Below are 24513 nucleotides of genomic sequence, written 5' to 3'. Positions count from 1 at the left end.
TAGTTTTGGATTCAGGAATTGAGCATTTATCCATTTAAATAGTGACTCTTCAAAAGGATCACTTTAAGAGTTGTTTATTATGTATTGTAAAGTTGTATAATATTTATTTCACCATCCTTACCTTTAGTTTTTAAAATATATTTTTTGTTGTTAGAAGTAACTGCACAATGCACACTATTATAGAACTGATTTTGGCTGATTATTTTCTTCTTCTTTTTTAAAAAGACTTTATTTTATTTATACATGAGAAACAGAGAGAGAGAGAGGCAGAGACATAGGTAGAGGGAGAAGCAGGCTCCCTGTTGGAAGCTAAGTGTGGGACTAGATCCCAGGACCCTGGGATCAGGACCTGAGCCAAAGCCAGACACTCAACCACTGAACCACCCAGGCTCCCTTTGGCTGATTATTTTCTTAAGATAGATTCCTGGTATGAAAATTAGCATACCAACACGTGTCTTCCCTCCCCCCCATGTGTATTCCCAAGTGGTTTTTCAAAAATATTTTAATAATTGACAAATAAATTGTTTTCTTTCATTTGCCAGACAAAATAATATCTGGTTTGAAATTGCTTGTCTTTGATTATTAGCAACATCGAACATTCTTGATTTATTAGTCATTTCAGATTGGGCATTTTCGTTAGTATAGCTTATATTTTTAAAATACTGAAATACTGATCACAGCTCTCAGGTTTTCATCTTAGGGCCAGGCAAAAGAGTTCACACACATTATGTTTTGTAGAAACACTAAGCCTCTTATTTAAGCACAGCTATTTCTCTGATTCTAGAAGTCTGGTGAGATCACCCTTCTCATTAAAGCCATTTGTTCAGTGCTAAACAAGCTCAAAAGATGCAGTTTCCTCACTGGATGCATTTGGAGTGATGAATGAGAAAGCTTCAGAAAGATGTTGACAAGGTAATTATTTGTCTACTTATTCTTATGTAACTATCTGTTTTAAGAAACTTCAATAGAAAAACTGGAATTTGTAAAATCAATTACAATGCAATGACTTCCAAACTGGTATACTTCCTTCTACTCTCTGACCTCAGGCATTTAAATATCTGAGATAGAAAATTGAATTGTTTTGAGGTTTCTTTTGATCATTTGTGAAAAAATAAGTATAAAACAGGGACCTTTTAATATCAGAAAATACCAGGTATGGCTGAATTTTCCACATCCTTGGCTTGATATATTCCTTACTTCATGTTTCCCAATTACTTATAAATATAAACTTTAACACTGTAATTGCTTTGGTTCTTTGGTTTTTGGTTTGTTTTCATTTATGGCATATGTACCTCTTTACTGCCTTTAATTTTGAAGTCACTTAGCTGTAATAACTTTTTCTTCTTTTGGATCACTCCTCTGTCTCCCAGCAGAGTAGTGCTCTGTGCTTGGTCAATGGTGATTGACTAATGAGCTACTCAAGGAAACCATGCGGGTAATTCCTTTTTGGTAGCAATTATATCACTGGCAGCTGTCAAATGGCAGGACTGAGAATTTCTTATTTAAGTAAAATGGAAACATTAAGTTGTGAAACTTTTAATATGTTTTACTAGACATTAACCTACCTTACTGGGAAAGTTCGTGTTTCTGATCTTTGAACCCTCCAAATACTTGGAGGAAAGTGCAAATGTAGATGCTACTTCTGTTGAATTTTTCAACTGAGTCAGAAGGATAACTTTCATCCAACCTGATTTTTCTTTTTCTTCAAGAGCTAACTGTGGTATTATCAGCAGTACCTATTCTCGTGCTGCAGTGCTTCTGTATGACTGCTTCGCCATGATTCATGTCACAAGATACATTTAGAATGTCCTGTTGAAGGAAATTCCATAATTGGAATTCAACCAAAAGAGAGCTAAGGGGCATGGAGATGAGGGCCAGAGATAAAGCAGATTAGAAGAGATGAAGTTGTCTGGGAATATTCAGGTAGCAATCTCGTGTACTTTCATATTATGGCTTCCTTTTTCAAATTTGCCATAGTTGGTTTTTTTGGCATGGTGGTTATTATATTTTTTGTTGTCCCTTCACCAGCGATTATTTAATACCTTTTAAAATAAAAGCTACATGAAATGACATGAAGCCAGTTTCATTAAGAGAGGAGTATTTATGCAGCTCAGGCCCCCAAAGACTATTTGAATTTGTAGACTCCCTGCATTTTACTTTTGTCTTATGTACTTCTGCAGTTGAATGAGTAGAAGCATCATTGGCGTTCAAATAAGGCTTTCCAGGCTACTAAAAGTAGACCCATAAAATAAGAATGCTTCAGTTTTGCTCCTCAATATGGTAAGTAGATTTTTAAAAATTTTCTTATAAATTACTTGAGGGAAGGGAGGATTTTTTTAACTGGAAAAGAAGATAAGATCAGTGACTATTTACCCTCTTATTGTTCTGGTATAGTTCATGGTCTCTGGTTGCAGACTTATGCTTAAAGATATGTCACTTTACACTTGATAGGTTGATTAGATTGAAAATCCCAAAGTGTTTCCTGATAAATGGGAGCAGCGGAAGAGTATATAGACAACAAATAAACTTTGAAGAAGAAAGGTTTCCTGTCATTGGTTTATCCCAAGTAACACTCAGCCTATAATTTTCTGGATTCGGATTTTGAATTTTAGGTATAATACTAATTATTTTCAATTAAAGGATAGTTCCTAAATGGTGTTTATAATAAAATTCTCCTCCTACATATGAAAGTAAATGTGTAGAACTGTACTACAATCCCACTATGAAGGTTCCTTTAATTCAGAGTCAAAGTTGGTAGAATAAACTGTGAGATTTAATAAGAGATCTAGCTACACTAGCTATAGGTTCTTCAAATTGTATCACATAATTTTTCCTTCCTAAAAAGTAGGTGTTTGAGAATAGGCTGTAGAGGGGACAACATCATTCCAGAATCTGCCTATTTCTAACTTGCCTAGCCAGAGCCCATCAATTCTTCCCCTAGATTTTTTTTCTTAATTTTTTTTGTTCTAAAGTTAAAAGTTTATTTAAAAAACTTTTTAAAAAACACATAAGTTTTAAAAAATTCTTTATTTAAATTCAATTTAGTTAACACACACTGTATTATTAGTTATCAAGGTGGAATTTAGTGATTCATCAGTTGCACTTAATACCCAGTGTTCATCACATCACCTGCCCTGCTTAATACCCATCACCCCATTACCCCATCCCCCACCCACCTTCCCTCCAGCAACCCTCAGTTTGTTTCCTAGAGTTCAGCTTCTCTTATGGTTTGCCTTCCTCTTTATTTTTTAATTTTTTAAAAGATGGCCTTTATTTATTTTGAGAGAGCATACATGACAACCTGGGGGAGGAGCAGAGAGGAAGGTGGAGGGCGTGGGAAAGAATCTCACCTAGTGTGGAGCCCTGTCATGGGGCTTACGCCTACCACCTGGAGATCATAACCTGAGTTAAAGCCAAGAGTCAGGTGCCTCCTAATTGACTGAGATGCCCAGGGGCCCCTATTTTCCCCTTTAGATTTTATATTTTAGAACTACTTCACTTCTGCCACAAACAGTGAAGAGTCCAACCAGGAAACTACTCCCTGTTTCTGTTCTTTCTTGATCCACATCTTTTCGAGCTTCATTTTTTTACTCTCATCCTTCCTGTCTTTTACATTGACTTCTGATGGTCACTGCATTTAGGGAGCTGCTTGCATGAGTGTCTTCTCTCACTTCTGTAGGCTCCTTTGATACCACTGACTCTCAGAGGCCCTGGGGGAGGCATGAGAGGTGCCCCTTCCCCTTCCCATTCAGGCCCACATTGGGGGTGGGGAGAGGGGGTAAGACCACCGAAGAAGAGAGCAGTTACACCATCCCACAGTGAGTGGAGTTGGCTGCAATAGGCAGATCAGCAGTGATCAGTGTCCTTGACACTGTGCTTCATTTGTTGACCATTGAGGTAGCCAGAAAGGCACTGGCTGAGGCAGGTTATTTCTGGGAAAGTTGTGAGAAAGCAGGAAATCAATACTCTCAAGAGCAGAAAACCACTCTATTCAGCAGGAAGGGGATCATCGCAGCAGAATTAGCATGTCATGAGTAAGGTGGGAAGATAGGAGCAGAAAAGCCAGAGAGACTTGTTTTGGAATGGTTTTTAAGGAGAAGTCTAAAAATAATGATATTAATTATTACTATTAGGTAACCCTGTGACCCAATGATTTTACTTCTAGGTATATTCTAGAGGCATTCTTATACATTACAAGGAAATATGTCCAAGAATTCTTACAGCATGCTAGTGTATATAACAGAGTGATTGATTGTAGGTTCAGCATATTACTCTTATTGTTTTGGCCAAGGCTGTAAACTGAGACCCACAAGGAATACATGGCCCATATTACACATCTGAGAACTACCAACATGGTTGGGATCAGGTATCTTCTTACAGAGTTGACTGAGAGATTCCAGCTTACAGAACTGGCTCTTTCTCCTTACCATAATCCAAGTTGGTAAGAGTCCTGAGAATGAGGAAGGCTATAAATATTTCAGGAGTAGAAGATTTGTGAAGAGAACTTGTTTGTTCTCTCCATGGCATCCCAAGAAAACCATGCCCCCATTTTATGGGCACCTGAGAGAAAGAAGCTGGCATTTCCATCCATCGCAGGATGTGCATGATTAGTGCATCAGGAAGAGATGGTAGGTACATAGGGACTGCAATGTAGGCAAAGTTCTTAAAACACCCTCCTGCCATGTGTCTGGGACAGGAGGCCATAGAGGGTAGATGAAATTGCAGACTACAGTCTCAGTGATAAAAGACATTGCCTACTAGCATGACTACCAACTTTGCATCCAGGAGCACATGTGATTGGATCTTTCATGAGGCCATTATGCCCAAAGGATAATGGATCCTTTAGGTAATACGGATCTAATAGGTAATACGCCAAAGTGATCTCTTACTTCCAGTTCGAAGAATTTAACTGCCTCCATTTCATTGGCCAGAATAATCAATTGGCCATACTTCCCTTGAAAAGGGCAGGGAGTTTCATCCTATAAGTATCCAGCAGCAGAAGAGAACTCTTAGGAACCTTGGTAATTTCGGACTCATCTATGCTATTACCTGCACAAGTGAAATTTCTGCATGGATCTAGGCTAGTGGGGGAATTCATGGACATTTTGCTTTTATACTCTGCTCCTTCCTCTTCCTGTGGTTGTAAGGCAAGGAGGTAGGTAAGGGAGGAGGAATAAAGTAAATAGTTACATTATGGACACAATTTTACTGCAGTGGGTTGAGCTTCCCTGATGATCTGGTTATATGCGTAACAGAAAAATACTGGGAAATTCCTAAATAATCCATTGGTGAGGGCATGGATTACTAGATGTGTTGCAATGCTTATAAAGCAATACATTTGATATATAGGAACAGGGATAGATCTCAATCGTAATGTTGAATAAAAAATATTGTATAATAATAGTAAATACAGTGTAAAATTCAAATATATACATTTCTGGGTTCTCTATTCTGTTCCATTGATCTATGTATCTGTTTTTGTGCCAGTTTCACAATGTCTTGATGATCACAGCTTTGCAGTACAGCTTGAAATCCAGCATTGTGATACCCCTGGCTCTGGTTTTCTTTTCAGTACTTCCCTGGCTATTCGGGTCATTTCTGATTCCACACAAATCTTAAGATGATTTGTTCCAACTCTTTGAAGAAAGTCCATGGCATTTTGATAGGGATTGCATTGAACATGTAAATTGCCCTGGGTAGCATAGACATTTTCACAATATTAATTCTTCCAATCCATGAGCATGGAATATTTTTCCATCTCTTTGTATCTTCCTCAATTTCTTTCAGAAGTGTTCTGTAGTTTTTAGGGTATATGTCCTTTACCTCTTTGATTACATTTATTCCTAGGTATCTTATGCTTTTGGATACAATTGTATGGCTCTCAACTCTATGGTAAACTAATACTCGACAAAGGAGGAAAGACTATCCACTGGAAAAAGGACAGTCTCTTCAATAAATGGTGGTGGGAAAATCGGACAGCCATGTGCAGAAGAATGAAACTAGACCATTCTCTTACACCATACACAAAGATAAACTCAAAATGGATGAAAGATCTAAATGTGAGACAAGAATCCATCAAAATCCTAGAAGAGAACACAGGCAACATCCTATTTGAACTTGGCCACAGCAACTTCTTGCAAGATACATCTATGAAGGCAAGAAAAACAAAAGCAAAAATGAACTATTGGGACTTCATCAAGATAAAAAGCTTCTGCACAGCCAAAGAAACAGTCAACAAAACTAAAAGACAACCTACAGAATGGGAGAAGATGTTTGAAAATGACATATCAGATAAAAGGGCTAGTATCCAAGATCTGTAAAGAACTTCTGAAACTCAACAGCAAAGAAACAAGCAATCCAGTTATGAAAATGGCAAGACATGAACAGAAATTTCACCAAAGGAGACATACACATGGTTAACAAGCACATGAGAAAATGCTCCGCATCACTTGCCATCAGGGAAATACAAATCAAAACCACAATGAGATACCACCTCACACCAGTGAGAATGGGGAAAATTAACAATACGAAACAACAAATGTTGGAGAGGATGTGGAGAAAGGGGAACCCTATTGCACTGTTGGTGGGAATGTGAACTGGTACAGCCACTCTGGAAAACTGTGTGGAGGTTCCTCAAAGAGTTAAAAATAGAGCTACCCTAACTCAGCAGTTGCACTGCTGGGGGTTTACCCCAAAGATACAGATGCAGTAAAATGCCAGGACAGCTACACCCCAATGTTTATAGCAGCAATGTCCACAATAGCCAAACTGTGGAAGGAGCCTCGGTGTACGTTGAAAGATGAATGGATAAAGAAGCTGTGGTCTATATATACAATGGAATATTACTCAGTCATTAGAAACAATGAATACCCACCATTTGTTTCAACGTAGATGAAACTGTAGAGTATTATGCTGAGTGAAGTAAGTCAATCGGAGAAGGACAATCACTAAAAGGTTTCACTCATACGGGGATATAAAAAATAAGGAAAAGGATTATAAGGGAAAGGAGAGAAAAGGAGTGAGAAAAATTAGAGAGGGTGACAAAACATGAGAGACTCCTAACTTTGGGAAACGAACAAGGGGTAGTGGAAGAGGAGGTGGGCAGGGGGATGAGGTGACTGGGTGACGGGCACAGAGTGGGGCACTTGATGGGATGAGCACTGGGTGTTACACTATATGTTGGCAAATCAAACTCCAATAAAATAACAATAACAACAATCCCCCCCACAAATATATATACAGCCCTGTATCCCATATATGTATGCATCTATGTGTGTGCAAACAACAATGGGCCAGAAGCACATATTATATTGATGGTGCTGGTTAAATTCTTGAGAGAGGAAAGAAACAGAAGTTTTGGGTAAGAGGAAGCCAATGATACTTCAACCTTACGTGTAATGTTTATAAATCGAAAGCATTTATGAAAGCTTGGTGATAATCTTTATAACTATCAGCATGTACAATGATATGAGCATGTGCATTTGTTTTAATTATGCTCTGCACCTTTTTCTGTTTTTACAATTTACCAAAAATTATATTAAACATAATGAAAAGACAAAAAAATACAAAGGATATATAATCTCAACACTTAGTTTCAGTTTGACAAGGCAGGTCACATATGTGTTCAGCTGTTTGTGTGGGGAGTATCACCAGAATTAATATTTATGGAGTATTTCTCATATGCTATGTGGCACATTACCTGATATTTTCTAATTAGTTCATGGATGTCCTGATTTACATGTAGTTTGCATAATTCAGAAAGATAATGTTGAAATCGCTTGATATTTCTACTTTACGGGTGAATGGAGCTTCAAGGTTACACTTGCAGAGCTTGAGTTCTGAGTTTAGTGCTTTGGGAGGCATTTGTAGTTGTGTGGTTTAGTAGCTGTGGGGCTTTAGGCAAGTCTCAGGACCTCTCTGTGCCTCAGTTCCTCACCAGTAAAATGGGGAAGATAACCTGTCTTGCTTTGCAGGGCTGTTGCCAAATCCTGTTACCTTTGTGGAAACATTTTAAAGCCTGGGCAGCACCGTAATACAGTAGTGTCTGAACTTACATTTTATTAATTAAAAAAAAATTGATTGTTAGGGGAAGGAGCAGTGAAGTATGGAATCAGGGACCTGAATTATCTATGTCAGTGTAGCAAACGTTTGCAAAAACCTCAAGGCCAAAGAAAATGGAAATTTTGTTTTCTCTCTGTATCTGAAGAGTGGCCTGTAAGAGGATACATTAGATATTACACAGGGTAAAGGTGTGCCAAGGTCTGACACACACCAGATGTTTAACCAACAGAAGCACTAAAATTAATTATTATTTATACATTTTTACAAAATTATAGGGTCAAGTGAAAATTAATGGAGAAAAGATGAAATTGGAACCTTTTGAGGATAGTTGCTAAGGAAAGAACATCAGATAACAAACAGATAATGTCCTGCCTCTAGGAACATCTCAAAAAAGATCAATTTACTCTCTTAAAAAATATTTTTAGGGATGCCTGGGTGGCTCAGTCTGTCTTTTTGGCTCAGATCATGATCTCACGGTCCTGGGATTGAGCCCCACATCTGGCTCCCTACTCAGTGGGGAGTTTGCTTCTTCCTCTCCCTCTGCCTCTCCTCTCTTGCTCCCACACTCTCTTTCTCTTTCTCTCAAATAAATAAAAAAAAATCTTAATAGTTTTGAAACAGTTCTAAAGTGGAAGTTGGTTAGTTTTATAGTGTGTAATAGCACATTATAGTCACATGAGAATGGATATTAATATTTTGCAAATTCATTTTTAATGGAAAAGACTTGGAAATAGAGAAGTCAACCTTATATTGTAGCTCCTAGAGAAAGTGTACAAACATATCTTTCTTCTCAAGGAGGCGTCAATTCTTTAATAATCATATGGCCTCATAATTGGATTTTTATACCTTGCATAAAAAGAACTTCTGTGACAGACTTAGGTCCATCTTATTTCTTACACTTGCAATGGTAATACCATGAGCACTCCAAGTAATACTGTCCTATGATAATTTTCAAAATTTGGACATTTAGAGGAGCTCTGACAACTTGACAAAGAACTTGCAGTTGATCATGAATTTTGTTATTGCTTTTGCTTCAGTCTACTTCGAGTATCAGTTTTCCTTTCCTCAACTTTGTAAACTCTGGAATTAGGTAGATAGAATCACATGCTGCAAATGCACTTGCATGGCTGAACTACCAGAACTCTGGGTGGTGACTATCTTGTTTTCTTATTACCTCTTCATTTTTATAGATGAGGATGCAGCTTAATAATCATTAACAGCTTGAAAATAAATGCTTACATTGAGGATCTAAATTGTGAACCCTTTTGCCTTCTCATTGGTACCCAACTGAAGGGAGATTTATACATGCTATATCTCACACTAGTTAATACTCAGAAGGATGAATTAAATATCAGTAAGTGGTTTAAATGCAAAAATGAGGTTATTGGAGAAAATATAATGAAAATCATTAATGCAAAGCATAGTCAGAATATGTCACAGAAAAAAATAGCAAAAGATAAAGGATACAAGTAAAAACAAATTAATCAAAGTCAGCTCAGCTTAATTTAAATGAAAGTCAGTGCAGTCTCCAGAAGTCTGCAAATTCCAGACTAAAGATATAAATGCTTTTGTAGGTTGTATCTTTTAAAAATCTCAGATAAATGAGTGAAATGAATCAAATAGTTCTCTCAGGAATTTGAGACTATATTCTAAATGTGAGAAAGATTATAAATCTATTATTTATTAAAAATAAAATAAAAATTTCTTCAGGCTTCCACCCATGTGCACCAATGTGTAAGCTCCCTGGATAATATCAATTTTTTAGGAGAGACTAAATGGATGGAACCAGCAAGGATCCCATCCCTTTATCTGATGCTCATGATGCACCACCATTTTTACTTTTCTTAGAGAAATCTCAGTCACATGTTTCCTTATCAAGAAACTTAGATTGAATAAATGATATTCTACAAGTGAAATTTTTGTTTTTCAATTTAGAAGTTAAATCGAAATGAACATTTTATAAAAAGCATTCATCTGTCATCTATCATTTATCTGTCTCACACTTTATGATTTCTTAGTGGCTCCTGATCATCCTCTATAACATTCTTTGATGCTGTAGTAGAATCTGCATGTGGGCAGTGTACTATGATTCAAAGTTAATCCTGAGGAAATAAAAATAGCCTAACTGGTAAGGGTTATTACCAGTGGGTCCAGTGCAGTCTGAGCCACTACCAAGGGTCTTTCTATGAAGTGACTATTAGTAGCTTCTGACTGTGTTCTGTGATGTCACAGGGTCATGCAAGGGTCTTAGGGGCCACAAAAGATGCCCCTTCTCTCTAATCTGTGTCTCTTCCCATTGAAAGAGCTTTTAGCTGTTTTCATGTTTGTGTGTGTGTGTGTGTGTGTGTGTGTGTGTGTGTGTGTATGGAGCTCCTTTAAGCTTTTGTTTTGAGTGCTATAGTAGAATCCACAATTCTGTTCTTAATTGTGGGATAGCTGGGGTACCATTATTAGTTAGCTGAAGAGTTCTAAATATAGCAATCTTTAAGACCATTCATCTAGAGAAACATAGCTTAATTTTGTATTTTAAAGTTAAATCAGGAGGCACTGTTGATAAGATATATAAATATTCATTTGGATACCATAATCAAAGATATCTTTTCATTCTCTTTCTTTTGTGTATCTATGTGTGTGTGTAATAGAAAATGAAGATTTCTTATTATTTTTTATTTTTTAAAAAACATTTATTTACTTATTTGAAAGAGGGAAGGTGCACATGCAGGGGGCGGAGCACGGGGCAGAGGGAGAGAATCTCTCAAGTAGACACCCTGGTGAGCGCAGAGCCTAAGGAGAGGGGGCCTTCTCACAATCCTGAGATCATGACCTGAGTCAAAATCAAGTCTGGCACTTAACCGGCTGAGCCACCCAGGCACCTCATAAGATTTATAATTATTGATAATGACTTTTGGAGTTAAAATATCCAGGATATGGAGGGACTTTGATTAATAAAAGTCTCTATAATTCCAAAATATCTTCCCCAACTCTATTTGACTCCTCAAATTTTAATGTTAGTTTTATACCTTAATTTAAGCTTAAATCTTTAATGAATGCTCGTTTGTTCTTTTTTTTTGTATAAAATTCCAGTGCGCTCACATAATAAAAAGTCTTTCTAAATTCAAACCAAATCTCTACTTCTTTCATTGAGTCTGTTCTCCATCTAGAATGTAGGTGCCATTAGCATTGGAGAATTGTCATTGCAATTTTCATAGTTAAAGATGTTATTAAATCTTTCACAAGTCTTTTTTTCCCAATTTAAACAAACATAGTTCTAAAAAAAAAAAAACAAAAAAACATAGTTCTTTAAAAAAATTATGGCTCAAATTCAATCTTGCAATATTTTTGTTTGTCTTCTCTAGATAATAAACTGCCTTAGCAAACTAATCCAGACTTTATTTTGATGAAAAATTATAATATAGTTGTGATTTGTTCTATAATAGATCCAATGTTTTGCCAAAGAGTAATTATCAAAGAGTTCTGGAAGTTTAAATAGTGATAGCACTTTTTGCATGTGTTTCCAATTAAGTGTTGTACCTCAGAAAGAAAAGTTTTGAAAAATAAATTGGTAAACATATCAATAGTCTTAAAATGCTTATACTCCAGTTTGAGAACCTTGAGATTTTTTTGTCAAGTGATGTGTCAAAGATTTATATGATAAAATGTTCATGACATAATTTTACATAATTTAAAATACTTCAAAATAATGTATCTAGTGATAAGAAAGTGAATAAATAGACATGCCATATTCATATATAAAATCGGTGGTTAAATTTAATTTTTAAAATTTCATTCCTTTTTATTATATTAGAATTATTCATAGTAATGAAAATTATAGAATGTAGGTGACTAAGTTGAGTGTACTTTATCATACTAATTTTGGGGGAAAATATCTTCACAGATAAAAAAATGGAATGATATGTGTCAAAATATTAAAACTAATTCATTGGGTAGGAGACTGCACATATTTTTTTTTCTTTTCATAGCTCATGGATTTTTGAAGTTATCTAAAATAAGCATGAATATATAGTTTTATAATCAGACATATAATTAAAAACAAATTATGTATGCAATTTAAAGATTTTTTTGTAATATTGAGCACGGTAATTCTACTTCTAGGAATATTTCTGCATCAAATTATTCAACATATAGAATAAATTATACTCATGAAGTACTGATTTAAGTTTTTCTAAAAACATAACTGTAAAAATCATAAATAATTTAAATCCCAAATTAAAGGACAGTTACACAAATTATATTACATTCACTAAATGGACATCATAGCCACTAAAAATAAAGCTTACAGGGTCATGTATCTCTGTGAGGTAATATATTTTTCAAATGTTAAGTAAATTTACAGTGCAAAATTGAATGTATAATGCTTTGGAAAAAAATGGAGGAAGTAAGCCAATATGTAAACCATACTGTTTTAAACATGATAGATTTTTATCACTTCTCTTTTTTCTATTTTTCATTATATTACTTTTATAGTGCATTCACTTTTATAAAAAAAAAAACCCACAAGTATTCAGGCTTCTGGTGTACCTGATAATTAGTTATTTACTCAAGGAGTCAGACAATAATTAATATATACTGTTTTTTTTTTTTCAGCAAACATCAGTTAAAAAGCTTATCAAAAATTGTTGTATTATTTACATCATTCACAATAGGGTTTTTGGCAAATTTTCATTTGTGGGGTTTTGGCCAGTTCCCACTTACAGGCACTTTTTTTTTTAAGGTTGAGTTGATATGGCTTACTTAACATAATTACTTATTTCTTTTAGGCCACCACACAGTCCATTAATCTAATAATGCTGGTTTTCCACGTTGATTTTTTAATGAAAGAGTTCTTGCAAGGTCACGAGAAATACAAGTACATAGGACTTTGTACCTTCCCTTTGAAACTCAGACAGAATAATTTAACCAACCAAAGAGATAGTTGTTAGCAAAGTTAGTAGACATAGCTGCCCAGACTAAAGATGCTGCTCTTACTTTTTCTAGCTGCTTTATTCAGTCATTCAGAAAGATTAGAAATCACAGAAAGTGCATCAAACAAGAGCACTGGCCTTTGTATCTTGTGGATGTGACTAATGGCTGTCACCTGGGTAGTGATTTGCTGTGAAGTCTGAAAATGACGTTCCAGCCTAAACTGTTTATATGATTCCAAAAAGCTCTGGAATAGCACTCCAACCTGTGGCATCCCTTCCTAGTTTTGTCATTGCCTCCTTTGTGGTTTAGGCAGGAAACTAGGATTCTAAGGAATATGTGGGTCCGGATTAATTTTGTCCTTTTCAGAGTCTCATACAATGGCAGAGAAAAATTAGTGAAATCATTGCTGGTATCTTCAAGTCAATATTTTCTTCTACTAGAAGATTTTTTTTCTAGCACTTATGCCCACAATTACCTAGTACCATAAGATAAACTTTTAACTCTGAACCCCAACTCTACTTGGTCTTTAACCTAAACATCTTCACTTAAAAATCATAATCATAATTTTTGTTTATGATTGATTAACACTTGAGAGACTGAAGTTTCAATTGCCTTTGAAATGTGAGTTAGTAATGTTTTCTCGACTCCCCTGTTTTATTCTTAATGAAATACTGGGCTAATTATATTTATATCACCTGTACAAGGTTAGAAGGTAAAATCCTACTATAAAATCAGGTACTCAAATTCAGTATGTACTTTATATATATTATAAGCTCCAGCCAGTAGATCAAATTATTCCTCAATGATACAGCCCTTCATTAGACAAGAAGCTTCTAAGGAATGTGGCATCATAAACCACCACTTCAGGGAGCAGCACTTAATGTCCTTTTTATCACAGTCCCTATAAAAGATTTATAGTTGAAAAGGGGCTCCTTTTTTGAAGGTATATTCCTAGATATTGGATTACCTAGCTCCAGACTCAACTAAGAGAATTTGTTGCCAACTGACCTACGCTGAAAGAATGGCCAAAGAAAGTGCTCTTCCCTGAGAAGAAAGGAAGGGAAAAAAAATATCTTGGAACATCACTAAAGAAAGAAGACAAAGGAAAAAGCAAAGCATGGGAAAATGCAGTAGACTTTCCTTTTCTTGGGTTTTTGAAAATGTTTGAAAGTTGAAGTAAAAAATTATGACACTTTACTGCGGTTGTTGACGAATTTAGAGAGAATATTTAAGACAATTACATAATAAGTAGGAGAAGCTAAAGGAACATAAAAGGAGTTACAGATTTGCAAAAGTGAAGCAAATGGCTGAGTAAAACCATCCTGATATTGGGAGTGTTGCAAGAGCATTTTCCTGCAGCATTCTAGCCTTGATGAAAGTGTAAGTGCAGGAATCAGCGCCTAGGAGGATTACAGGGTCTTCTGACAGGATTCGCTAACCACTTCTGGACAATAATGTTGACATTATTTGAGGTGGATGCCTGCCTTCTGATTTATTTGGATGAGTAACTGAACAAAGAGGAGATTCAGTTATTTTGAAAAGAAAGAAGTAATTTTTTATTTGCATGAAGACTTCATTTGGGAAGCACAAACAGTAAACAGGTAATATCTTGGATATAATATAACACATATATTCCTTGAAAAGTATATATCTTTTGTAGCAAAATCTTGGGAGTTATGTTATTGAGGAGTGAACTGAGATGAGTATGTGGAAGTATTATTTAATGGCATTCTGTACCAGAAATCTGAAGACCTGTGGCAGATTTAAAATTTCAACACCTGTTATAACTTTTTAAAATTGTGAAATTATCAAAATGCACATTAACTAGGGAATGCCACTGATGATTTTTTACTGCAGACATAATTTCAGTAGACTGATGAGAAAGAGAATTAAAAGTTTTTTATTTTAAGGCTAGCAATAATTCTTTAAAGGTTAATTGAAAAAGAAAAGATCCAATTCACAAAATAACAAGCAAAAATATAAATAAATAAATTTAAAAAACAAGGCTCTAACTTAAAAATTTTGGGGTTACATAAAGTAAACCCCAGAAATATTGTAAAAATTATAAAAGATCTCAAAATATATCATGTTCATGGAAGGAAAAATTGAATAACATTAATGCCAATTCTTTCCAAATTAAAAGCCATAAAGCCATCTAATATGAAGCTAGGCATTATCTCAGAATTCAGTAAAATAATTGAAAAATTAATTTCAAAATAAATACACTAAAGACTGTCTAAGGAAAGTTTTAAAAAGAAGGATTTTGAGGGGATTAAGAGATAAAGGGGCTTGACTTCCCAGCCACTTAAAATGGAATAACTAAAACAACAACGTGATATTTGTATAATTGTTATGCTCAGAAACACATCTTAGTATAGAAAGTTAGTATTTAATAAAAGAAGCATCACAAATAAATACGTAAAGGGATGGATTATTTTAAAAACAAATGAGACTGAGAAACTTGGTTAGCTGGAAAAAATAAGCAAAAAAAAATCTCACAACAAACTAAATGTCATGTGACTTAAATATTCTAGCTAACAAATTACAGTACCATAAAAATTAGGGGTAGGAGATGTTGTAGGTTGAAATGGAGAAGGATACTCTAAGCATTAAAAGAATGATCAATATGTTTAAATACTGTAAAACTTGTGTCCATGAAAAATCATCATACAGAAAACTAAAAGATTAAAAAAGTAAGAACTACAAAACCATTTAGAGAAGTTTTAATAAATTAAAAAATGAACACCATTCCAAAAGTTGAGAAAAAGGACATTTAGTTCTTATACACTATAAAAAGTGAGTATATCCAATAAAAATATTAAAAAGTTCAGTGAACTTGATAAAACTAGAATATTTTAATGTTTATCTTAGTCTTCATACTTTGATGACTAATGAGTTTGAACAGATCACAGCAGTAGTAAGAATGATAAAAAATGGAAACAAATTAACATCACTGGTATAAGAACTCTATGGACCGACAGGCATTGGACTAAGCGATATCTCACTTTAATGCTCAATTCAAGTTTGTGTGGTAGATTTATGATCCCTGTTTTATAAAAAACTGAGGCTTTGAAAAATTGATCAATCTAACAACACGTTGCAATCATTAATAATTATGATGGAAAATATTATTATCTTATAGTTATTACAGATTTACTAAGCACTTGCTAGCTGCTTTATGCACATTATTTCCCTATTAGTCAAACAACATATCAGACAGATATATTATTATTTTAATATTCTCATTTTATTGATGAGAAACTGAAGGTGGGAGTAGTTTTTTTAATAACGTAATTGGTAAGTGGCAACAATACAAATTAAACATAGGAACATCTTGGTCCAGAACCCATGAACTTTCAACTCTGCCATACTCTCTACATGTCTCAAATTGAGTCTTGATGATCCCTGCATTGAAGTCTCTCAGATCCCTGAAGTTCACATTCCTAAAATTGTATTTTTCATCTTATTCCTTGAGTGTGGTGAAAGCTGTGGTCATCTGATCAGAAGCCATCATCAGAAGCCTTTCTTTCCTCTCATCTTTGTTCTAATCAGTCATCCTTACTTTTGACTCCCTCCTAAACAGGCATTCTCCTCTTCTCAAGATTACTGCTGCCTTGGTTTAGGTCAATAATGTATCACCCAGAAATTTCTTGCTCAAGCTAATACAACTGATCCTAACCAGCTTTTGTAACTCTTAACTCACCAAAGAGATCTACCTCCTACCTGTTCTCTACACTACTGGTAAGGTGATTCATTCTGTACCTAGAGTTTTTTTGGTATTTTTTCTGATTATATAATTCATGTGTTTTTAAAGTTTTGGTAAAATAACAATCATGTTTACTATCTATATTCTCATTCAGTTATAACCACCACTAACATGTTGGTACATTGGATATGTCTATGGTATGCATCTCTGGTTTGCTCATTCTCCACAGCAGTGAGTATGAAACTTGGACCTGCTCTTTAATTCCTGTCCAAATCCTCTGGCCACACCCTTTATCTTCCTTCATTTTTTTTTTTTAAATAATAGAGAAAATTTACTATCTACTGTCTTTACATTCTGGTTTTTTTCTTGCTCTTCCTTCGTCCCAACATTCCATAGTGTTTCAGAGAAAAAGATGTTCTTCCTTCCATTCATTGTCAATTGTTTCAATGTTCTAAACTTAATTTCTTCCCATATCCTTTTCAACTTGCTAGTTATTTCAATAATAACCTTCAAGAAATCTTTTAATCTTTGGTATATAATCATGATTGATCATTATACTACAGTTAAATCACATCTAACAATATTGAATGGCACGGGAAAATGCTCCCTAATAAGTGCTGCACAAAACAGAAAGATACAAAATTTTGTGTACCTTACTATGTCAAATATACACACATACACAAACACACACACAAAAATGAAAAGAAAACTTATCATTTTGTACTTTGTAATGGTATCTTTGAGATTGCCTTCAGTAGGAATGATGAGGTCCTAGAATGGCTGAGGTCAGGTATAAGTTCTTAACTAACAGAGATAACGTGAAAGCAATCACTGTAACAGGTACAAGGGTACAATAGAAATCAAGATTATTTTGACACCCAGAAATTTTGAGAAGGGACTAATTATCCTTATGAAAGAAATAAATGGGTAGCCTGCTAACTTATTACTTTATTGATGTAGTACAAGTAAGTCATCCCAATGGAGAATTTGTCTCTTACCTATTTTCTGGTTTTAAATCAGGACATAGACTATATCCCCTTGATGGAAGGGAATTGATTCTCATTGAGCAAGAATCATGAAGCACTTCCACAAGCATATAAGACTTCCTCCAAGTCTCCTAAAATGGACTTGTGACCATTTATTATGATGACAAGACAGTTAGGAAGGGAATTTACCAGACCCTTTATTGATATCTGATCATGTGATTTTAATTTCTATGGACCCCAAATGCTACTGTGGCCATCAGTCAACATGGGTCCTTATAGAGGTCACAGGATAAATGGAATTTTAACCTGTTTAATAGTCAGTTCAGAGGATCTGCAGACCTAAGCTTCTGAATCTGTAATTGGAGTAGGCATACTCAGCAACTGGCTGAATCTTCAAATTGACTCCCAGTCTGTGAAATAAGGGTCACAGTTATAGGAAGCTAAGTGGAAGCCCTGAAGCTTTCCTCCATTATAGGGTAATAATCCAAAGCAATACTATATCCCTTCTGGAACTACAGAGATGAGTGCCACATTAAAGATTTGAAAGATGAAAAGTGGTAAATCCTATCATTTCCATTTAATCTGTTTGTTTTGCCAGTGCAGAAGATAGTTGGATATTGGGAAATGATCATGAATTATCATAAACTTAATCATATCAAAACAATTTGGCATTTGATATAGTTGTTTATCTGTCAAATATTTTTTTCCACATAAATGTACAAGGACTTCCAGAAGCAGTTTGCTTTCTCTTGATAAGGATGATAGCACATCGTCACCATCTTGCTCTCTGCTGTAATTTATTTTAGACAGATCTTGATCATCTTAACATCATGCTGAATATCACACACTGGTTCGCTACCCTGATAATATTATGATAATTTTTTTTTGATGAGCCAGAACCTGGGAATTACTTTATATATCTTAGTGAAACACGTGTAGGCCAGAGAGTGGGAATAAACTACAAAATTCAAGGACATTCTCTTGGTAAAGAGTCCAGTGATCTGCAGCATGTCAGAATCTCTTCTTTATAGTGTAAAACAAGTTAAACCATCTTATACATTTACCGCTAAAAATAAGGCATAATGCGTGGTGTGCCTTTTTGGATTTTTAAAGAAATATGCTGTATTAGAATATGATGTTCTGAGCCATTCTTTGAGTAACTCGTACAATTGCTCCTTTTGAATAGAACCATGTAATAAAAATACTAAAAGGTTGTGCAACATGTATAGTCTGCAGTGTAAACTACTCTATCACCTGGGCCTTCAATCCAGCAGGTCCAATGATATTCAGTGTCCAGAGCAAATGGGAATGCTGTGTAGAGAATCTGGCAAGCATCAATAGGAGAATTACAGCACACTCCATGGAAGAAAGTGGATATAACTACTTTACTTTTGAGTAATTGATCCTGGATTGCTACTAGGTCTCATTAAATATTGAATGCCAAACAATGGGACATCAAATGACCATGTGACCCAAGCTGGCCATCATGAACTGCAAGTTATTTGGCACATCAAGCCAGAAGTTTGGCAGGCAAAACAGCAACCAATCATCAAGGAAAGGTAGGTCCATACATTAGAAGTAAGTTGTGTAAGGAGGAAATCTAGAGTTCTTACTGGATCTTGCTTAAACTCATTTCTGCAGATGCTTCTGCATAATATGCTAGCACCAACTAAGTGTACTAAATACAGCATTAAATCCTCAAAAAATAGTGTCCCAGAAAATTGTGGTGAAAGGAAATACTATGAATTAGCAAACCTTGGGGTGTGGATTTTGTTGTTCACTTTACCTGGACTGAAAGATGGCCAAAAGGTGTGGACATGCACTGATTCATGGACAGTAACTCATGGTCTGCCTGGATAACAAGGCACCCTAGAGAATTGGAATGCAAAGTTGGTAATGAATTCTAAGAGATATATAGATGGATCTCTTAGAATGGACATGGAATTTGAAACTCTTTAGATTTTATTTGAAAGTTCATCAAAAGAAGCTCTAAGTAATTCAGTATGGTGGGTCATGTTGGTTGATTACATTGTACTTTCCTATTACAGTATATACTGGAATGGAATATACATGGATTTGAATTTTTATTTTCTTTCTGCAATGCTTCCACCAACCCCATCATCCTTATACCTATACAAAGTCTTAATCATTACCAGGAAATTCTGTGAGTATTGTAACAAAGAATTTTCCAGCAAAAAGTGTGGGAATTGTAGAGTGACCAATCATCCTAGTTTGCCTGAGACTAAGTGCTTTATGTAAGACTTTTGGTGTTAAAATAAGACTAGGCCTGGGCAAAGTGGGATAGTTGGTTATCCTAGACAGGAACATGCCAGTGGAATTAGCTGGACTTATTTGTATTCTGAGATCAAGAAATGAAGGTCCAGCAAATGTCCTGATGGAATAAGGAAATGTCTTGCCGAAGATTCAGTTATGGTGCCAGAACAGACCCAGAACAGTTAGGGTTCTATATTAGAGATGCAGTACACATAGCAAGCCACCAAAATATATAGTATATGGTACTCACAGTAAAAATACATGGGCCCTAAAATCAAAGTGTTTTAGTGGGAGTGGTTCCTTACATTATTACCTACTGATATTTATTTATTTATTTATTTATTTATTTATTTATTTATTTATTTATGTAACTTCTCCAGCCCTACAACTTTGGCAGGCTTGGTTTCCAAGGGAGAGATATTTTTACTGGTGGACATGATAATGATTCTATTAAGTAAGCAATTGAGATTACACATGGTCACTTTGGTCTTCTCTTGCCACAGTTCTAGCAAGCAAAGATGGAGATTACTGTGCTGGCTGGAATGATTAATCTTGATCACTAAGGAAAATTATATTGCTACCACATATTGAGTATTCTTACCATTCAGGAATAAAGGTTTAAATCATTCCATTCCTTAAGAACTAAAAGAACCTTAACCAAATGAACATTAGGTCAAAAAGAACATGCAATGGGTGGTACAAGATAGAAATCCTATGTGTCAGTAGTTTTGTGACAAATTAGAGAATTGAGAAATGAACTAGTTATATTTTCTTCTCTGCTTGTTGTGTATATATATTGTACATGTCAACTAAGTTATTTTTTATTCCTTATTTCCTGTTATTGTTTTATATAGGATTATTGTCACTTAAATTTCAGTTTATTCTTTAGGTTGCAAAATATTCAGATGGAATTTGTCTGATTTACAGGAAAAATTATCATTGCCAGAACTGTGAATTCCCAAAAATAGCTAAAAGTGACTGTCGGGATTTTATAACTTTTGTTTTCAGAGAGAGATTGATCTCTCATCTCTGTTCTTACATCTGTTGTTCTTACATATAAATTCAAATATATGTATTAGGATCTATATGAATGTTGACAAGCCAAGAGTATGAACTAGGATGGCTTTTAAGCTATTCTCTCTTAAGTACAAATATATTCTTGTATGTAGTGCTGGACTTTAACAGTGTAAATGACATCACACACATACATTTTCATTTCGAGTGGCTTTCAGATAGGTTTTGCCAGTAAAGGGTATTAGCACAAGATTGGAAAGCAGAGGAAAGGAAAAATTCTTTCTTCCTCTTTTTTGCTTATTGTTTCTGTCAGGACTGCCTCAGCAATGACACTTTGCACTCAGGGCAATTGGCTGCAGTCCCCAACTTCTTTCAGTATTTCATGAGGCAGCCTCAGGATGCCCACAGACTAGTAGAAGCTCCACAGGGCTGTTCCTTCACACTTCTAAATTCGGATAACCCTAAATGATCCCTATTTTCCTTCAGCCCACAGGGGAGGAGGAAAAAGCACCAGCTTCTTATAGTCATGATATGGGTTATTTTAATGTCTTCTTTTTGCTTCTTAAGTCCTCCACTACTTGTACAACTAATCTCTAATATTAAATTCTTTCTGCAGAAATATCTATTGTGCTTTCTGTTTTTCTCACTGGTTCCTGACCAATATGGAGGTGAAAAAATAGATCATGTGGGGAGAACAGGGTGTCAACAAAAGAGAACTATGCAGTTGTAATCGAGGAGCCCAAAATATGGTATGAGATGGGCTCAAACTTGTGATGTATGGAAGTGCTGAATTGGTATACTGTACACCTGAAATTAATATTATGCTACTAACTATACTGAAATGGAAAAAAAAAAAAAAAAGAAAAGATGTGCAGAGAGTAAATGTGGTCTAGATCTAGTAGAAGACTCCACAAAGATTTTGGCCCTTGTCATGGTATAATGAGCCATTGGGATGTTTTGTCATCTGTGTAACCCATAAAGATTAAAATGCACAGCAAGACTTTTAAAAAAATCATTTCTTAAACTTATCTGTTCTTTGTCAGTCTTTCCTTTCTTATTTCTAACTTTCCCTTCTGTTGTCTCCATCCTCACCCCCATTGAAAAACTTATTACAGAACATATTTTTTGCTCAAATACAGCGATAGTCGGTAACTTATGACTACTCTGTTGGTTCTCAGCGCGACCTAAAGAAATTTCTGAGTATATTTTAAAATACTGCAATTTGAGAAATTTTTGTTCTGAAGAGAGACTTGCCAGGATGGCAGACCTAAAATGAACTGTTCTTGGATTCTGAGTATAATCAATAAAGTTTTTGAGAGTTGTTATGTTTTATTTTAAGCTTGGTGGAAAATTTACCTAGAATTGCTCTGGTTTAGTGATTGGGTAACTTCTTATCAAATTCTTTCGGTTTCCAGGACTTTCTTTGATAGGCTAAAAAATAAAACAAACTTACCTGCCCACCAACCAAACAAACAAAACAAGCAATGACAAATATTATTTTCTTTGCCCTCAGCTACCTGAACAATGATGGATCTTAAAAACCATGAACCCTGACTCCCTGTTCTGATGATAAGGTGTCGTTCTGAGGTTTCACAGTGAGTTATAACACATCAGAGCTCCCATTATGCCTTGCAAATCTGACCACAAAATGCACTGTGTCCAGTTTAATAATCAAGTCAAAGGTAATTTTTATTGGAATTTATTTATAAATAAATATTTTCTTTACAAAGTTTCATAAGTTTTTTCAAACAAATGGAAAATTGCAAAGAAAAGCAGCCATCCAAAATGTCACTGATTTACTTAATTTGTGACATATTTCCTTCCACTATGCGTTTAAAAATATGTTTCATGTGTAATCATGTTTTCTGTACTTAAAAAATCATTTAGTATGATATCCCCATCTCAGATACTTTTAGGAATGAAGTTAAGTATAAGCAAACTGGGTTACAAAAATATATAGTAAGAATTTTTATGTTTTAGTAGTTGAATAATATGCCACAATTTATTAACAGTTCTCTCATTGTTTGACATTTAAATTATTTCTATTCTTATTAATGTACATAATGATGTGACTAATATCTTCATGCATATGCTTTTGTTCAAATTAGGATAGATTCTAACAAATTGAGTTACCAGGTCAAAAAAAATATGAAAAACTTAATAGCTTATGATACACTTTGTCAGATTTCTTCCCTAAAGGCCAATTAACATTGTTATCAGAAATATAAAATCACCCATTTAACTCCTTCCTTGACAGCACAGGGAATCATCTTTATAAAAATAAGATTTCTTTGTGCTAATTTATTTGGTAAAGAGCATACCTCACTGTTTTAATTTTAGTTTATTTGTTTATTTGTGAGGCTGCATGTTTTATGATAATTTACTAGCTTTATTTTCTTATTTGTTAATGATCTTCCTTTCTTTAGATTTGGCAGCTCCTGAAAAGATGGGGACAGATGGAAATGGTAGCTGTGTGGTTTCAACTCTATGACTTTTGTAGACTAATTTGGATGGAAGAGACTTGTGAATTACTACAAGTTGTTTCTTGAGCCAGTAGATTTTTCTAAGAGGACATGGGGAACTTGGGTCAAAAACCATAAATCGAAATGACACAGAATGGTGTCTGAGAGATAAGAACTTGTAATCTTTGTGACTTAAATACTTTTAACTTTGTTTTATATATGTTTTATAGTTTTCCATGGTTTATCAAGTTTTTAGTCTGTGTGCCCGTAGAATTTCTTTCTCCTTTGACAGAATCATTCATACTTGTTTACTGAAAGTTTATCTCTCTTGGAGAATGATTGCACCAAATGGATGTTGACAGAGATGCTAAAAAGTGATCTTTGTTGAAGACGACCTGACATTTTATCATTGCTTGACATGTCAGTTAAGCTCACTGAAGCAGGGGCTATTACAGATAAAATAGGGACCTTCTACATCAGATAAGAAACATTTTGTGACACCTCTTAAGTTTTTTCTTTCTAGATTGTGTCTGTATCTCAAGATCCTAGAACAATACTTGATATATAAAACACTCCTGATAAATATGTATTGAATTGAATGAATCAAGATAAGCTTCCATTATTTTTATCCTCGGGTCTCAAGAAGTTTCCTATTCACAAAATGACTACATTTTGATCATGTGCTCTTATCAGAATATAACATTCTTAAATAATAATAATAATAATAATAATAATAATAATAATAAATAATAATTTAAAAAAATAATTGCCATTCTACAGTTAGAACTGCCAGGAAGTGTTCTAAGGTATTTGATGCATTTTATAATTTACTCACAGTATTCTACGATGTAGATACAATTATTATCCCTAAATGTCTAAGCTCTATTAGAGTAAGAATTTAATCTCCTTATTCACTGCTTTATCTTCATGCTTAGAATATTGTGTGGCACATAATAGATGTGTCATAAACATTCACAGAATAAATAAATAAATCTATTTTTCATTGATGAAAAATGTTGCTTATTTATCAACCAAATCCGGCTCTCTTGAAGCAGAACACAAGATCTTTAGACATTTGTCAAGAAAC

The 24513-nt window shown here is 34.7% G+C and overlaps 1 protein-coding gene and 1 long non-coding RNA gene across 2 annotated transcripts in view; one reads left to right on the top strand and one right to left on the bottom strand.

Annotated features, from left to right (window-relative positions):
* Window positions 1-24513, bottom strand: part of GALNTL6 (polypeptide N-acetylgalactosaminyltransferase like 6) — a 1162298-nt gene that overhangs the window by 263236 nt on the left and 874549 nt on the right. The gene's annotated exons all lie outside the window — the stretch shown is intronic.
* LOC144296480 (uncharacterized) lies at window positions 775-24204 on the top strand. The gene is made up of 7 exons (XR_013363586.1): window positions 775-912; window positions 2181-2280; window positions 16568-16725; window positions 18948-19235; window positions 21581-21713; window positions 22478-22646; window positions 23391-24204. It is a non-coding gene; the product is annotated as an uncharacterized LOC144296480 (long non-coding RNA).

This window comes from Canis aureus, chromosome 24, assembly GCF_053574225.1.
Source record: "Canis aureus isolate CA01 chromosome 24, VMU_Caureus_v.1.0, whole genome shotgun sequence".
NCBI classification, from domain to species: Eukaryota; Metazoa; Chordata; class Mammalia; order Carnivora; family Canidae; genus Canis; species Canis aureus.
The sequence above is the reverse complement of the archived record's forward strand: the minus strand, read 5'-3'. Positions and strand labels throughout refer to the sequence as shown.